This window comes from Pan troglodytes, chromosome Y, assembly GCF_028858775.2.
Source record: "Pan troglodytes isolate AG18354 chromosome Y, NHGRI_mPanTro3-v2.0_pri, whole genome shotgun sequence".
Classification (NCBI taxonomy): Eukaryota; Metazoa; Chordata; class Mammalia; order Primates; family Hominidae; genus Pan; species Pan troglodytes.
The window spans coordinates 18,751,075-18,770,373 of NC_072422.2; the positions used below are offsets into that span (position 1 = coordinate 18,751,075).

The 19,299-nt window shown below is 39.4% G+C and overlaps 1 pseudogene; it reads left to right on the forward strand.

The window, feature by feature from the left end:
- Positions 1–9,722: 9,722 nt before the first annotated feature.
- LOC473903 (RNA-binding motif protein, Y chromosome, family 1 member A1-like) lies at positions 9,723–19,125 on the forward strand (annotated as a pseudogene).
- Positions 19,126–19,299: the final 174 nt, after the last annotated feature.

Sequence of the window (19,299 nt, forward strand, 5' to 3'; positions counted from 1 at the left end):
CATCTACTTTGATAACTTTTAAGTAGCTAAAATCATAGCTATATAAAGGTTGCAATGGGGAGAAAGCTGGAATGACTCCCAGTACTTTGACTGAAGAAATTTAAGTTAGGACATAAAGAAACTGGGAACTTAGAAAAATAGTAAGAGGAAAACTTTTTTTTTCAGAAAAATGTAAAAACAAAAACAAAGGAAAAACAGAAAAGAGGTAGAAGTTTGTGTTTGCTAGTCATATTTAACAATGCTGACCTGGTTAGCAGAAATAGGAGGGATCTAAATTTTTTTTTAAATGGTCTACATGTGGCAATTCTACTCAAATTAATTGTGTGAATTTTCCCCTTGGCTTTGGCAGATCAGATTTATCTGCGATATGCCATGCCTTGGAAGGCTGTCATCATCATCTGTGGCAGTCAGATCTGCAGTGGTTCCATAGTTGGCAGCTCTTGGATTCTCACAGCTGCCCACTGTGTCAGGAACATGTAAGTTTGTGCCTGCCTCTTCTCATGTCCTATAATTCATTATCCCAAAATTACATTGCTGGAAGTTTATCTGTCCAAATTCACTTCTATAATGCATGACCATATCACTTATACAATAACTTTTTTGTTTTAGGCTAAAAAGAAATTGCCTCACTGTGTTTGGCTTATTAGTACCTCTGTTAGTTATCTCCTCGCAACCCCATTGTCTGTGGACTCTTTATTCATAGATTTCTGATTTCAATGAAGATGAGCTAGGAACCTTGTGTATCATGACAAAAGCAATATTCTGGAAAGCCTGATGTAGGTTTAACGTTCAGGTTTTCTAATGATTGCACTGTGTTAAATCTTTGCCTATGCACTCAGGAATCCTGAAGACACTGCTGTGATACTGGGCCTGAGGCACCCTGAGGCACCACTGAGAGTTGTGAAGGTGTCTACCATTCTACTGCATGACAGATTCTGGTTGGTGACTGAGGCAGCAAGAAATATTCTGGAATTGCTACTCCTCCACGATGTCAGACTCCCATTTGGCTCTTATCACTCTTGGGCTATCTGAGGAACCTGAATAGTTCAGAATGCTAGCTCTCTAGGCCACAAATTGTTACACCAGGTCAGTGGTTATTTTTCTTATTAGCGTAGTAGTTCTAAAAAAATGAGGTTCATATTTTTAATATTATGATTCAAGGCATAAGTGTAATCACATTTGTATACATCATTAATTATAAGATATTTAATCCACATCAGAGACCCACTAGGAGATTTGTTTTTGTTTTATAAGATGATGGTTCTGATGATGACTTCACAGGATTTTAGATCTAACAAAAATTATATGAGGAACTTTCTCTGTACAGTCCAGATTTGTAAAGCAAGGTAGAGATGATTTCCTTCCCAACTCTTTTCTCACTTCGGTACAAAGGAAAAAGAAGGGTTTTGTATTGTTTTGTTTCATTTTTACTTCTTTATGAAAATGTAGCTTAACTTGACTTGGAATTTTGAATTTCAAAAGTAAAAATTGACTTGTTAATTTTGCAGAGTAGAATTTAAAATGTTTTTAAATAGTGACAAGTCTGTCTTCATTGACTCACCCCGGTAATTCCAGCAATGTGGGAGCTTAAACTAAGAGGACACTTTGAGTCCAGGAATTTGATACCAGCTTGAGCAATATAGCAGGACTTCATCACTAAACACGTAAACAAAAACAAAGCCTGGTTGATGTTGCACACAGGTAGTCCCAGCTATGTGGGAGGCTGAGGCAGGACGATAGCTTGAGCCCAGAGGTCGAGGCTGCAGTAAGTGAAGATTGTGCCAATGCACTCCAGCCTGGGTGACCTAAGAAGAACTTGTCTCAAACAAAAAAACAAACAAAAAAAGGCCAGACATGGTGGCTCACGCATGTAATCCCAGCACTTTGAGAGGCTGAGGTGGTAGATCACCTGAGGTCAGGTGTTCAAGACCAATCTGACCATCATGGGGAAACACCATCTCTATTAAAAATACAAAATTAGCCAGGAGTTGTGGTGTGTGCCTGCAATCCCAGCTACTCAAGAGACTGATGCAGGAGAACTGCTTGAATCCTGGAGGCAGAGGTTGCAGTGAGCTGAGATCAGGCCGCTGTACTCCAGCCTGGGTGACAGAGCGAAACTCTACCTTAAAAAGGAAAAGGAAAGTGACCAAAAAGATAATGAAATAGAAAAATTGTGTGATGTAAAATGTTAATGGTGATGAAATGAACTGAATTTCTGTGTAAAAGTTATAGATACAAGTTTAAAGTAATGACGAGACAGAAGTGATGAGACAAATCGTAGTCTTATCTTAATATTCAGGGTTTAAATTTAACATATATTCTTAAGGATATAGTCCATTTGTCTTTCTAGGAGGGACCAATGACAATCCAGAAATGTTAGGCGCAAGTGACGAAAGCCTCCAGCTGTGCCCACCTGTACCCTGACATAGGCAGTTCCATTGTTTGCTTCATTACTCAGGACAAAAACTCTGATGAAATTGTGGTACACCATCAATTTTTTTTCTTACTACATGATAGAAACTATAACTTTGTTCCTATACAAAGGGGCATACTGCATATGCCTAAATGATAAATATAAGTGAATCATTGATCAGTAGGAAACCATTTTAAAATTCTTTAATTACAGAACAAAGTCTCTAAAAAAATCTGTTTTTAATCTCTGAGTTTTCTTACATACGATTTCAATCTCTAGCCATACTGTATAGCTATTATGCTGCTGTACACACAAATCAGACATTCTATATTATTCTCTTATTCTAATAATAGTATCTTTACACCTCAGAGTTTAAAACGAGTCTCACCTTTTTCTATTTCCCCAATTAAAATAACTTTTTAACATTTAATCTTCAGTGATTTTTTGTAGTAATATTTTTGAAGGTATTTGATCAGGATGATTTATTATGCACTTATCTGATGTCTCCTTTTCTTCTGAATACATGTTTTAATATCTACTTATTAAATCTATGATTAATAATTTGGAATAGGGATTTAAATCCAAATTCTATGTTGGAATTTACAGGAGTCAGTGAGCCTACAAAAAGCATTTATGTGCAGACCAGTATCTGACAATGGCAGTTGGAGACAAATAGGCTTCACCAGTCTCAAAGCCCTAGCTACTACAGTGAGTCCACATTTTTCCTGGATATTATCTACTTCAGCAAAAGAAGGTCACTCAATAAACCAGGCCCTTGTGCCTTGGGTAGAAACTCCGAACTCCTCTAGTCTCCTTAAACAGCCAACCACACTGCCACTTTCCTCAATAATAATTACTGCAGCCCAAGGACTTTGGTAGCCTAGTGACTATAACTACTGATGCCACAGTCTGGTCACAGTATGATAAAATGCCAGAGCATCAACAAGGAAAATTTTGACTTAGCCTTCCAAAATCTATCTAAATATATCTTCAATAAATATGGCTTTTCTTCATAATAACTGCTTTCTACTACTTCCTGAACTAATGCATGGTCTTGGATTGTTTTCATTCTTGAAAATGATTCAAAAGTTCATATTTAACATGAACGTGAATGCAGGATTTTATTTATCAGCAAAAAAAATTTTCAAAATGATGCGAAATACAAATGTGGAATTGTATTTGTGAATATTAGTCTTTCAAATTATATTTTCATCCCAACTAACTCACACAGTTTTTTGTAACTATCTACATATTCTCCTCAGGTGGGGGAAAAACAGTATCAGAGTTCTTGAAGAATTTCTGAAAAAGAAAATGACAATACTAAACAAGGTTTAACCTATTCACAATACTGTATTTAGTGAATGAAAACATTGCTTTTAAAATCCTACTTAAGTATTGAGTAAATAAATAAAGCATATTATTTCAATAACTCTAAAATACATGTTCACGAAGACAATACAACAAGGGTTAAAATACATAAACAAACAAATGAGGCCGGGCATCATGGCTTGCACCTGTAAGCCCAGCGTTTAAGAGGCCAAGGCGGGCAGATCGCTTGAGGTCAGGAGTTTGAGACCAGCGTGGCAAATATGGTGAAACCTCATGTCAACTAAAAATACAAAAATCAGCTGGACATTGTGGCGTGCGCCTGTAATCACACCTCCTTGGGAAGGCTGAGGCAGCGGAATCGCTTGAAGCTGGGAGGCTAAAGTTGAGGTGAGCTGAGATCATGCCACTTCCCTCCTGCCTGGGTTACAGAGCCAGACTCTGTCTCAACACACACACACACATACACACACACACAAATCTAAAAAAACGGAAAAAAAAATCTGTACTAGAAAAAGAGCTCACAGGCAAACTCACATATCTAACAGGAACAAAAATGTCCTTTCAACAAAGGTTGCACAAGAGGCAAATTAAAAAAAAACAAATGTATCACCTTGCATATAAAGTACAAATAATATACTGAAGAGAACCACAAGGGGAAAAAAAATCAAAATTTATAAGTATGTACTCTAAAAGAAGCTGAAAGTCACTTAAAAATTTTCTGGATTCTATGTCTCTATATTGCAAAAATGATCATAAAATTTGCAGGAGCAGAACAATCAAAATCTATCTTAAAACTCAGTAAGCACTTCAAGTCTCACATAAGAATTGCAACAGAAAATGGATGTGTCTGCAGTATTTCCATACAAATCTGAACAAACACTATTTCTTCATACTCTTTGTTTCACTATTCTAAGAAAATAACCTCCATATTAATATTAGGTGATGCGACAAAGCAGGTCTTCATCATGATAAGCAACACTGGGTGTCCACACCAGTACCCAAGTGGGTCTTAATTCCCGGCCAGTTTCCCTCCCTGGGCACATACCAGAGGAGTCAGCCATTCTGCAGTCTCTTCACATTTCCTCCTCTGAGCCCAATGTGGTCCTCCAGATTCTCTGTGTAGTGGCCTCTCTTGTCTGGGTAGCAGGGAAGTGTGAGTGAAGATGGCAGAAAGGAGAAATCATGTCAGGGGAGCCTGGGTTCATCGTAACGGAAAATGATGGGCCTGGGAGAGCCATTCTGGGAGGACGCAGACCTAGACAGGCCTTGGGGGGACATCTGCATGGAGGGTGAGAGGGCCCCGGTTGAGCCCAAACTGAGCCCCAAGTGTTAATCAGCCTCAGGGTGGGGAAGGGAGCCAGCTAGAGATGTTGAGCAAGTTATCCCTTGAGACTTGCTTCTCACCCACTGACCTTAGACACTTATGCCTCTCAGGTGACTTAAGGTGCCCTAATCCTGAAACGTGAGTGTTGCAGTTCCCTGAAGTCCGTTTCTCCTTCAGCCCATGGATGGCCTGGGATTGCTCACTGCAGTCTCTTCCCTGAAGCTTGGGTTCTCCTAACCTGACCTCCTCTCTGTTCCCTCTCTAATGGCCTCCCTCCCTCGGGGAGTACTGAAGGGGATTGAGCCACAGGCCCTGGCTGATGATCTGAGGGACTGAAGAAGGGGGTACAGGACAGGTCAGGTCATGGCTCAAAGCCAGTTCCCCAGAGGCCAAGGAATGACCGGCAAGTTTTTTCCCATGATGCCCCACCGTGGCACCCATCTCAGCAATCCTGCCGGGACCTGGGTAGCCAGGGGCAACCAACCAGCTGAAGAAGGTCAGATGTAGGTGTACTGCCTGCAGCTGGAGGCTTGACCTTCATGATCCCACAACCACTGGACTGCAGTGGAATGAGATACCCTGTTTCTTGGAGGGATAGGAATCAGGAAGGTTCATGCCAGACATACCCTCCCACACACAACCTCCCCTACCTTGCTGGGAGGCACTCCTCACCGAGGATGCCAACGCAGTACTCCTGAATGATCACTTTATTGTGGAAGTAAAGGCTGTGACAAAAGGAAACCTTCATCCTGATGCCAGTACCTGGGGTGGCTGAGTTCCTCCATCTACCTGGTCAAGAAGGAGAAACAGGATGGACTCAAAGGACCATTTCATGTAGCTGGACTGAAGTGACCTGCTAGCTGGAGTGAAGCATGTGTTTCCCCTTCTCAGCTGTCCTGCTTAGAAACCCCTGGGCCCCAGGGGGACCTCAACCTCACCCAGGCACTGGACCACTCCCACAGATTCAGGCTCAGCAGCCTAACCTGCAAATCCATCATGTAGCTCAGCAGGACTTCATCATTTGCGACCCTGGTCCATATGTGGGCCCAAGTCTTGAGCACCATGTGTTTCTGGGGTAAGCCTGCTGGACACAGGCACAGGGAGTAGGGGTAGTTCCATGGCTGGCATGGGCATACAGACTCCCCTTCCTCCAGGGACTTTCCCAGGGAAATGTACCCTTCGACTTTCTGCAGTGCATAAAGGGTCCTTTGCGCTCCTATTCTCTCTTGTGAGTGCAGTGCTTTGCTTCCTGTCCCTACTCTACGTGCTCTCAGGGCAACTGCAAGCAAGCTGCCCTCCTATCTGCAGAAGTCTGGCCTCTGCTCCCTTCATTGTTCCTCATCCCCTGACTCCTGGATGACCTCCAGTGCCTACCAGCTGGCTCCCCGCAACCCTGCTCCTGGGACCTAGCGCCCACCCCCTGCTGCCAGCCATCCCGAATTGGCAGCTGCAAAGACATGGTTCTGGTTCGGAAACCGGGGATGCCCTGTGGCTTGAGGCATTTACAGAGCCCAGCTGCAAATGATGGACCTCCAGCGAGTCCGTTGCGGGCCGGGGCATACTGGGGCCAGGGCCCGGCTCTGCCCAGTGGTCCTCCTGCTGCTGCTCCACGTCGGCCTCCTCCTTGGCCACCACTTCCACTTCTGTCATGATGTCATCCACCAGGAGCACGCCTCTTCCCCCCAGGCTGCCCTCTCCCGCAGAGCCTCCAGACTTAACACGGTGCCCTCCTAGGGCTCCCACAGACCAAGGTCTGAGCCGCCCACCCCATGCCCCTGGCACCCCTAGACTCTGGGGGCCGCTCCTCGAGAGGCCCGGGGGCCTCGCCTAGCTGAGAATCACGGTCTCACACCTACGTGGACCCAGGATTCCTGGGGAGTCCCTCAGGGCCCACAGTCTGCCGCAGTCACCATGAGGTCCAGATTCCCTGCATGGTTAGCTGCATACAGGAGCCATAGGCAGAGGCCCTGGACTTCCAGAGCCCCGCTAGCAGGCACCGCGGCCGGTGGGTGCTGCGCTCACAGCAGCCTCTGCGCCACCAAGGCAGTGAACACAGGTCATTGGATGGGCGACCACGGCAGCTTGTCTCTGGTGTGCCCAGGGCATAGGACAAGAGATCCTTTGGAATACCCCTGGGAGTGCAACATCCTAGGGAGGATGCATGGAACTTGGAGTCTGTATTTCCCTAGATCTGAAAGAGTCCTTGCGGGGTTTTGAATTCCGGTGCTGACGAATTCCACCCCAGGAAGGTGCCAGATGACTTTCCTCCCAGATGCCCCCTCGGCCCCACTCCCCGAAAACCACCGCCGCTGCCCTTGCCCCAGCAGGCAGGACTAGACCCTCTCTCTTGCCTCTGGATCTCCAATATTCAGTGCCATCAGCCTAGCCTGCCTAATGAAGTGAGATGTTTCATGTGTTCCCTGTGAGTCAATGGCTTGCGGCACTCAGGATGCCAGTTAGGGTATAGGTCTTCCATGTCACAATTCCAAAGGGCTCACAGTCCGCGTGTGCCTGAACCCACCACCACCTTGCACAAGCATCTTCTCAGAGGAGGATTACCGCGGGAGGATGGAGCTGCAGGCCACCCAGGGGAGGGGCTCCTCAGGAGATGCCTACCGCTCTTGCAATAATTGGCAGATGCCAATTATTGGCTGGAGGTAGGCGTGATTTCCGGGCATGGCTTCCCACTCAGGCCAGCTGCAGGGGTCTTTCCTGCAGTTGGCCCTGTGGTGTCCCGAAGCCGGATGCATACGACCTGAGTGACGGGAGACCCTGAGGCTGTTTGTCCTACTGAAAAGCACCTGTATTTTCTGTTTCTCTGGACAGGTTGGTCTCTCAGCAAGACTAGAAAGCAAAGCGAATGGGCTTTCTATATGTGGGCTTGAATTATGGGAGGAGACAGTGGGGAGAGAACTCCTTAGTGCTCTAAAGAAACTCATTTTTGTTAAACTCTTTGATTTTTCTTGAAGATTCTACCTTTAACTGTCGGACATATCTGACATGTGGGCAAGTTCTGGGAGATGGTGCTAAGGCGCCATTGTTTTCATGGGCACTTTTTATTAAAGCAGTTTTTCTCTGTGAATGTCATCATAATTCAAAATACAGGCAATATACTTAACCACTGCGATTAAAAACCCGTACTTTAGTCAGCACATGTCACATATGTGATTTGCTTGGGGGGAATTATCAAATATTGACGTATTTTAGTGTATGTAGAAGTCTGGGGCCATAAATAACCTCGGTTTAAATTTGCCTCTGTAAAGCCTGTAATTGTCTCCTTTCTTGTATGACAGTATTTGAAACATGTTTCATGTATCTGTGGCACCTAAGTAATTTAAACCGAATAAGTGGGTGTAATGGAGTTAAATGGAGTTGGATAGACTTAAACGAAAACAAAATAAATCTGCTTGTTATTCTACTATCTTCACACACTGACTTACTTTTGTAATCCTAGCATTTTGGGAAGTGCAGGTAGGAGGATGGCTTGAGGTCAGGAGTTGGAGACCAGCCTGAATAACATAATGGGCTCCTTTACTCTATTGCCATTTTCGCACCAGGGACCGGTTGGTGGAAGACAATTTTTCCTCAGACAAGTGTTGCCCAGCGGAAGAAGGCAGTGAGATGGACACGTTTAGGGGTACGGGCTGGCGGCAGGGCCCCGAGGGGCACGTGGTGGGGCGGGGCTTCTGGTGGAAGAGGTGTGAGAGGGGGCAGGTGGGGCAGTGGGGCTGTCACCGGGACAGGGTGGGGCAGGAGGGGTGGGGGGCGGCTAGGGAGGTTTCCGGATGAAACTGTGCCACATCAGGTCATCCTCAGGCGTTACATTCTCCACAGACAGGTATTACAGGTTATCCTCAGGCATTACATTCAGGCCACAGACAGGTACGGTGTGAAGGCCAGTGTTTGGGGATCCTTGATCTATTATATATTTCAAATCACTAAAAGATGGTAAAATACTTAAAATGATCTCCCCCTAGAACATTTTAATTAGCTTGATTTAATCTTTCATACAAATATCACGCTGGGTGTGGTGGTTCACACTTGAAATCCCATCATTTTGGTAGTCCCAGGCCAGTGGACTGCTGGAGCCCAGGAGTTGGAGACCAGTTTGGGCAATATAAGGAAAACCATGTCTATTTAAAAACAAACAAACAAACAAACAAAACACACACACACACAAATTGCCCAGCCAGCTACTTGGGAAGGTAAAACGTGGGAGGATCAGTTGAGTCTGGGTGGAGGAGGCTGTAGTGAGCAGTGCCCTTTAGCAACAGGAGATATACATCTCAAGAAAAAAAAAATACACAAAACATCACACCATACCTCATAAATATATAGTTTTCAAATAAAATTATTTAACTGGGAGCATCCTTCATATTGCAACTTAGGAAAATTACAGTAGCTTTTCTTATCTAATTTTTAGAAATTAGATTTTGTCACCTACATAGTAAAATGCAGCATTTGTCCATGAAGTCAGTGCCCCTTTTGCTCTGTATGCTATGAATTTTACATATTTAAACTAAGAAATACTAAAAAGATGTTAGCCTCTGGAAGGGACTTTTACTTGAATTTTCAACACAGTATGTAATAAAATTTTATCTTTTTAGTTTGTTTATTTTTATCTAATATAGTTTTTTTTTAACCATTTACAGCACAATGGTAGAAGCAGATTGTCATGGCAAGCTTTTCATTGGTGGCCTCAATAGAGAAGCCAATGAAAAGGTGCTTAAAGAAGTATTTGCAAAACATGGTCCCCTTTTGGAAGGTAACTCTTAAAGCCATGTGTTTTGTGTGTGTGCGTGTCTCTGTTTGTGTGTATTTTTGTATGTATATTTCAATATGTTATTTAAAATATGTAGGTTATATATGTATTTTAAAGTATGTATTTTTCAAAGTTCATTGTATACATACATTAAAACACCTTGTGATTTGTAAACTCTTATTTTGAAGTATCTATCTGATATTTGGAAAATTCTCATAGCAGCAGGTGAAGGGTAAGAATCACTTACTGCTTAGAAAGGAAAATGAGGAAAAGTAAATGTGTTATGGAGTTAGGGAACAAACTGGAATAAAATAGGCTGACTATAGGGGTGACTTAGTATTAAGAATCATAGTAGTGATGTGAAATGCAGTTATTTTTTGATGTAACTTTCAGATGGTTAGTACCTTGGTGAGTCCATTCTATAAATATAAAATGTTTTTATGTATCTTAGTTCCTTTGATAAAAGGTCGAACCAGTAAGTCCAGAGATTTTGTGGTCATTATTTTTGAGAATGCTGCAGATGCTAAGAATGCTGCCAGAGATATGAATGGAAAGGTAAGAGTCCCTTATTAATAATACTCTAACTCTGGTTTTCAGTTAACAGTATTTCTAGGTCTTTTTAGTATTACTAAAGTGTTGAAGATAGTAGAATGCCATATGGACCAAAATGCTTTAGCCATCGTCTTCTTTGTGCCATACACATGCAAGTGTATTTGGAAGGGTACTGCAATTAACATTACATAAATTAATATATGGTAACTTTTTTCTATTTTTATATTTCAATATGGGTGTAAATAGATTTTCAAAGGTTTCCAAGAGCATTAAAACCTAGAAGGAACCCTCCTCTAAATGAAAGGACTAAGTCAACATTTTTAAAATGCTATCAATGGAATTACTTCCAATTCATGGAAATACTTCTATAGCATATACAAACTGTGGATAGACATCTAGACAGACTCACAGGAAGGAAAGATTCTCTCCCATTTTCTGCAAATATATTCTTGAGAAAGTACATTTAAATAAGACCTTTACATTTAAGGATGTGTTAAGTACTTGAAAATAGAAAACAATATCAGAACATTGAAGTTGGACAACAGAAGAAGTAACTGGCATTTTTTGCCCCATCCTTGCTCTTTTCTCCTAAGGATGTTTTTTTCCTGTCACCAGAGTGATTTATGTAACATGAATACCTAATTGCTCATTTTCCCAATGTGTTTGAGAACGTGTTTTGATCAAACCAATGGTCTCTTGTCCAATTGAGTCTTAAATCTAGGGATTGTGTGTTTACTAAAGCTTTAAAATTTTATGTAATTCTATTAACTATTGAATTCCTTTACATTCTAGTCAAGATCATTCCATTCTGGGCCCTTTAGAGCTTTTCTGCTTTCTAACATTATCCAAATCTGTCTTTCTGCTTTATAACATTATCCAAATCTGTTTTTAGCTCCTGTCACTCTTTATGCTACCCCTAAAATGCTTTTTTGGACTTATTGACAATTATTCTTTCCTATGTATGTCTCAGAAATAACAATTCATCCTTCAAAAACAACTTCAATTTTCTATTTTCTTCCCCGTTGCAAATCGTAGATATTTTATACTCACTGTACTGTGTATTAATCTATTGATGGTTAAATTGTCTACAGTGCATATTTAAGGCTTCCTAGTTGCTTTTATTTTTGTTGCATCTACTAGAGTTGCTGACACATAGCAGAAAGTACATTTTTATTCACTCTTATAATTAGTATTTTAAGCTGTGGTAGAAACCCAGAGTAAATTTGTGGTAGTTGTGGAGATAATTTTTACTTACGTATAGTAATCTATGATAATTTCCTTTTCCCCCCTAGTTTTCAAGCACAAGAGCAGGTAATTTGTATAGATTTTTTGCTTGTTTGGTTTTTTTGTTTTTTAAGATGGAGTCTCACAGTGTTGCCAGGCTGGATTGCAGTGGGACGATCTCGGCTCACTGCTACGTCCCCCTCCCGGGTTCAAGCAATTCTCCACCTCAGCCTCCCAAGTAGCAGGGACTACAGGCGCATGCCACCACGCCCAGCTAATTTTTGCAGTTTTAGTAGAGACTGGGTTTCACCAAGTTGGCCAGGATGATCTCTATCTCTTCACCTCATGATCCACCCACCTTGGCCTCCCAAAGTGTTAGGATTACAGGCATGAGCCTCCGTGCCCAGCCAACGTTATTTCTGAATTACTTCATCTCACATATTTTATTGTGTAAACATAAATATGAAGTTATATGCACATAAATGTTAAGACGGCCAACAAAAGAGGTTCTTAGAGTTAGCAGGGGCAATTAACAGTTCAAGGAATTTTGACTGACTTTGAAACACTGGGAAGGAAGCAGCCATGCGCAAATCTGGGGAAAATATTTTGGGCCCAGAAATAACAGCAGAAGTTTCAAGGTAGGAACAACTGGCGATGTGGCTGCAAGAGGTCTTGTAAGGGATTTAAGATCTTCCCCCAAATAACAAAAAACATGTAATTTTAAAATAGAGTTATTTATTATATGAACTGTTTTCAAAAATACTTTGGCCTATAGAAAAGATCATACTGAAAAATGTTATTGTGAAATTAATTAGCACATTTAAGCGTTTCTGAGAAACAACATGAAGTACTATATTAAGAGTCATTTTTTAGGGGCACGTCTAAGGCAATATAAGAAATGAATAAGGCAAGAAACCTTAATGAGATCAAACAAGGATCACATTTACAGAAATGTTTCTAGAGTAAACATAGAATTATAAATCATATGGGGATATTTTACGTAAGTGTTAGCAGATCAAACAAGAAACAACTCATATGACTAATGTGACTAATCATTTTGAATAAGTAACCTCATTTTTTTAAATGACACAAGTTTCGTTGGGACACTGAAACTTTTAAGTCAGTGATGCAAATACAAAGATGAAGTGGATGATATATTGAAAAAAAAAAAGACATGCCACATTCTTCCATAGAATGTGTGATGGGTTAATGTTTTTTGTTTGAGGTGTTTTTTTTTTTAATAATTGAGAAGTTTTCAAGGAATTTGAATAATAGAATTTGTGTTTGATCCCTTAATGGAAGGCGTGTGTTCAGTAAATGTCTCAAATTTGGTATTGTGAAAGACGTGTTCATTTTAGGAGAAAAAAAAATTTGCTTTGGGAGAAAATATCTAGAATTGAACTATGGTTGATGTAGAAATGTTTGTAAAATGTGCTTAGGTTTAATCTTGCCAACGTTATTGATAGTACTCTTAATACTTTTAGTCTTTGGATGGAAAAGAAATAAAAGTAGAACAAGCAAAGAAACCATCTTTTCAAAGTGGTGGTAGGCGGAGACCACCACCTTCTTCAAGAAACAGAAGCCCTTCAGGAAGTCTGAGATCTGCAAGAGGAAGTAGTGGAGGAACAAGAGCGTGGCTGCCTTCACATGAAGGACACTTGGGTAATGTTCTAAAATATAAAGATGGAACCATAGGACTGAAAGAAAATAAGTTTGAAGATATCAAAATTTCGCAATTTTATTTATTTTGGGAAATTTACTTATTGGTAAGAAGTAATTTTCTTATTGATAAGAAAATTAACTTATTGATAAGAAGCAAAATTATTTCTAAGTACTAAAGGTGTATTATAAGAATGATTGCACTAATATCTAAAATTTGTTTTAAAATTGTAATAACTTTGCATTGAAATAACACAAATTTCAAACTGAATTGAGTTTATGAATGCTGATTGCCTGTACTCAACAGGTTTTCTGAAGAACTCATTTATATTAATTATACTTCATAGAGTTTTCTACTTTGGGGCCCAGAACTTCATATCAGTTGTATTATCAAAATACAATGGAATATTTAAAACTTTCCAACAGGAAAAAAAGTAATTCAGTACTTAGGATTGATTTTCCAATATTTGTTTTTTTTGTGTATACATGTGCAAACATGTATGCAAATCTATTGCTTTGTAATTTTCATATGGAGAGTTTGTACATTGGCCTGCCATAAAGCATTTTGAATTTAAGAAACGTAGAACTTTAATTTCTAAAAAAAGTCTATGACTCTGGAAAGGACAAAACACCACTGCTTCACAGATATGTATGTATCTTTCTTGCTGGAAGGTGAGTCACTGAAAATGGTATTTATGAGTGATTTACACAATAGAAATGAGGGGTCAATTTCTACATAAAAAAGAAAAACAAACCATGTATTTAAAAATATATATATATTGGATGGGGGTGGGCGAGGTGGGTCACGCCTGTCATCTCAGCACTTGGGGAGTATGGGGCGGGTGGACCACGAGGTCAGGAGTTCCAGACCAGCCTGGCAACCATGGTGCAAACTGTCTGTCCTAAAAATACAAAAAATTAGCTTGGCATGGTGGCACATACCTCTAATCTTAGCTACTCGGGAGGCTGAGGCAGGAGAATCACTGGAACCTGGGAGGCAGAAGCTGCAGTGAGCTGACATAATGCCATTGTACTCCCACCTGGGCAATAGGGCAAGAGTCCATCTCAATCAATCAATCAATCAATCAACCTATTGGTTAACTTATATTATCTATTAACCAACCTTCAAAAATCGATCTTTAATTTTGTGTTTTAATGACCAGATGTGTAATTAATTGGAGATGTGTTTTTAAAGTTGAAATTGCAGTGTTTGCTGCATTTTACGATGCATAGCTTCATGGTAATTTTGTCTCCACTGATCTTGAGGGTGAGATTCAATAATACTCTGCCATGTATGAGAATGTGCGTATTCTAACCTGTAACACCACCTAGTAATTGGCATATGTCTACAGATTTGTAGATATATAAAATATTTTTATATTATTTAATAAGCAATTCTTAAAGATTATTAAAATTTAGCATAGTCTAATCTGAAAATTAGTGTTTCACAAGGGAATTGTAAGAATTCTATACTATGTTAACAAATTTTAGAGATAATATATTTTCCTGATGTGTCACCTTTTGATATTGTAAATATTTGAGTTTCTTTGAATGGAATTTAGTTTATCTTTTTGATATGCTTTGAAAATTTTTCCTCATAATAGAATGATATAAACAGTCATTTATCATTTTTTAATATTTTTTCTTTATGTATATTATACTTAGATATTTTACTGATAGATTTCTGCTCCCTGTTCACTCCCCATTTTTCCCACATCTCTCTCTCACACCAATATATTATAATTCTTGAGTTTCCTTCTAGATTTTCTAAACAGACTTTTATTGCTTGAATTGTACTAATTTCATATAGAAATGTTAATTTTATTAGTTTAAACAAATGTGAATTTGTAACATTTTAATATGTAGAAAAACAACAAAACTTAGCCATTCAAGAAACAGTGATGCTAGTTAACTAAAACGATTTTGTTTGAAATACAGATGATGGTGGATACGCTCTTGATCTCAACACGAGTTCTTCTAGGGGAGCTATTCCAATTAAAAGAGGTCCATCTTCACGAAGTGGAAGTCCTCCTCCTGAAACATCTGCTCCTTCTGCTGTGGCAAGAAGCAATAGTTGGATGGGAGGCCAAGGTAAATGCTACCTGATAAAAGACCATATTTTTTGTATGACTAAAAATGAGCTATTTTAACTGGATTCTTAAATTTAAGTTCATTGAACAAAACAGAAGTGACACATCATTGGGCATAATTACTGATCGATAGCTTTTATTATACTTTCTATCTCACTAGGTACACTCAGATTTATGTTGAAGAAATACTCGAGCTTCTCACTGCAGTTGAAAGAAGTGATTAGAGTGAGGCCAACATTCCTCTTAATCCTGTGTTTGCTAGATAATTCCCCTTAATTTTTCTAAAAGTCCCTAGCAGTATTCTTTGATGATAGGCTTCTTCCTCTAATGAATTCTTCCATTTCCTAGGTCCCTTGGTAATGGTCCCCTGGCAGGCCAATTGAAAAATTGCTTGTTCAGTTTCTTCATTGGGTTGGAGTCTTGCTCTTACCAGGTCAGAGTGCATTGGTGAAATGATGGCTTACTACAGCCTCAAATTCCTGGGCTCAAACAATTATCCTGTTTCAGCCTCCTGAGTTGCTGCAACTACAGGCATGCACCACCACACCTAGCTAATTTTTTTTCCTGTATTTTTGTAGACAGAGGATGTCACTACATTGTCAAAACTGACATAAAAGCCAGGGGCTCCAGCAGTCCAGCTGTCTCAGCCTTCCACACTGGCTCGCACTGTGAGCCGCTGAGCCTGACCATCCAGCTTCTGAGACCTCAATAATGTTTATGTGCAAGGCATTCTTACTGCTTCTATGAAGATTCAAAAGAACTACAAGAGCATTTAGCAGAAAAGGAGTCACTGGGCTTACCTATTATTTAAAAATAAAATCAAGTCTTGAAAGGTAGACATGAAGGAGTCCAATATTCTTAAATTAAGTGGATATCACAGAAGTGCAGAGGTGTGAAATATAAGGTCATGTAAATCAATAATTAAGATTATACCGGGATGTTTAAACATTAACACAAGATCCTTAGCATAAGACTGGAAATTATTTGAGGAGAGAATTTAGAACTAAGCAACCTGAGGTGAGCAGTAGGATTGAATAGAAGTAATATTTTTGAGAAGGAGAATTGTTAAGATTGCAGACAGAACAGAAGAAAGCAAGACAGTAAATAAAAGTTCTTAGCAAAGAAGTTTAGGCAGAACAAATTAAAATTCTTAATTAGTCCTCCACCCTAATATGGAGGAAATTGAAAACTGCCGTTTTCAATTTTACATTTCATATGTAGAGTATTGGTGAAATTAGATGTTTATTGACTTCAGCATACATAAGCCAACACATTTCCATTGGAAAATTAGCCAGTGAACATATCATAGGTGAAAGACTGAACTCTAAGGAATAGCACGTAAAGAGTATATTAAAGGAGAACATTTTCTATTTTGAAATAGCAACAATGTCGTAATGACTCCTTTAACAGGATTGCTTATTGCAGTAAAAGTAAATCTTGGTCATCATTAGAAAGTTTTCACTAGTACATTTCAATTTGTCAACATTTAAGGTAGAGCCAACCACTTAGAGATAAAGAAGACCTTTTATGTAAAAATTTAGCATCCAATCATTCAAAGGTAGCATCATTTGTGTGTGTGAGGTGGATTGAACAACATAGGAAAATTTACCTTCTTCAGCTGAGAAGGGACAATGTATGTAAACGTAAAAATCTGTGAAGAGTCTGGTGGTTTTACATGTCTTCCCTGTATCGTTGGTAGTCATCAGTAATTCATATGAAAAGAAAAATAATAACTAACTAGTTATTTACCATTACAAATGAACTTTTACCTAAGAATTAATGTCTGTCTTCAGCTTTGTTAGAAGAACTGGCCTTGCAGTAGCCATGGGATTATCCAAAGCCATAAGAAATATTCACAGTGTCATGACTTTCTAGTAATTTAGGGAATGAAAAATGGAGTCATAGAAGAAATAATTTTAAAAAGTTGTTTGAGAGAAGAGAAAATAGTATTTCGGATTTGCTGTTCTTTCCCTGTTTCATCATTTTAATGTTAAAGGTCCCATATCATGTGGAAGAGAGAATTATGGAGGTCCTCCATGCAGAGAGCCAATCTCTTCCTGGAGAAATGACCGTATGTCACCAAGAGATGATGGTTATGCAATTAAGGAAAGGTAAAGAAAAAAATTTTTAGAAGTTGATTTTTTTGTTATGGTGATGAAATTCACATAATAAAATTAAAGATTATAAGGTAAACAGTTAGGTGGCATTAAATACATTCTGTGTTGTGCAGCAGCTACCTCCATCGAGTTCCAAAACATTTTCATGACTACAAACTAAAACTCCAGCTACCAGTTAAGCAGTCCCTTTCATTTTCTTCCTTCCCTCAGCTACTGGCAAACATCAGTCTTTGCTCTGCCTCTGAACTTACAGGTTGTGGGCATTTAATGTTAATGGGCTCAAACACTACATGACTTTTTGTATCTGTCTCCTTTCCTTTTCCATGATGTCCTGAAGGTTCATTTACATCATAGCACTTCACTCCTTCCACAAGCGGTTAACCCATTATTTTATTTGGGTTGTTTCTACCACAGTATTTCTATGCTCCAGTATTTCTTTGAGTACACTTATTCAATTCTGGGTGTATATATAAGTGGAATTGCTTGGTTCTGTAATAATTATGTTTGTTTTCTTGAGGAAACACCACATGTCTCCATAGTAGCTGCATCATTTTCCCTTCCAACTAGCATTGTATCAAGGTTCCAATTTATCTTCACCCTCTCAAACACTTGCTATTTCCTGCTTTTTATTGCCATTCTAGTGTGTGTGGGAAGTATGGTATCTCACTTTGGATTTGAAATGCTTTTTCTGAATCACCGATTATGAGTATCTGTTCCATGTGCTTTTTGGGCATTTGCCTATTTTATTTGGAGAAATATCTGTTTAGATGTTTGGCCTTTTAATTTTGTTTAAGTTGTAAGTTAGTTATGTTTTGGATACTAGAAGTTGAAAATTTAATATTTGTTGTTTAAACTTATGCCCACAGAAATCATCCACTTTCCTGAGAATCTAGGGATTATGCTCCACTGTCTAGAGACTATGCATACCATGATTATGGTCATTCTAGTCGGGATGAACATTTCTCTAGAGGATATAGGTATTATAACATTTCCTGGATTTGTCAAATAGAATTCTTAAATGCTTCATTCTGACATTAAGAATTTTTTTTTCAATTTAGTGATTTTGATGGCTGTGGTGAGATGATGTTAGAGATCATTCTGAACGTCCAAGTGGAAGTTTTATAGAGATGCATTTCAGAGATATGGTAAGGGTCCAGGATGGATTTGTAAATTATGGAATTGTATTTAATAGACCAGATCGTTATTCTAATGAAATTCTAAGGAAAATTATGAAGGACAAATATAACATGTTGAAATATTGAGTATTCTTAACAGAAGAAAGCATAGGGAATGATATGAAGGTGAGAACTTCAGTTCATGTTCAGAAAATGTGACTCAACTTTTACTTTAGAATTAAATTTGTTAAGCTTCAAAATACTTCCCTTACACTTCTTACTAATAAAACCTTCAGATTATTGCAGGCATAATTAATATCCTGTCCACAAAGACAGAGGAAAGTAGATATTTCCAAATAGTACTTTAACTTAATCATGCTTTAGTGATAGCAGTAATAATGTTTAAATATAGTCCAACATATTATTTTATCAACCCTGCAGGGACCTCTCATGGTGCACCATCTGCACGAGTGCCTCTGTTGTCTTATGGTGGAAGAAGCCACCATAATTATAGCAATAAATGAGATAGATATGGCGTAAGTCAGGAGAGTTACTCAAGGAGCTGTGGTGATTTTTATTCCCGTGATCGTGGGCACGTTGACAGAAAAGACCAAAGCAATCTACCTCCTCTGGATAGGGTACACCCTGCTCCTTGTGAAACATGTGGTAGCTCAAGATATTTGTCATCTACAGGAGATGGTGGGGAAGGTGGAT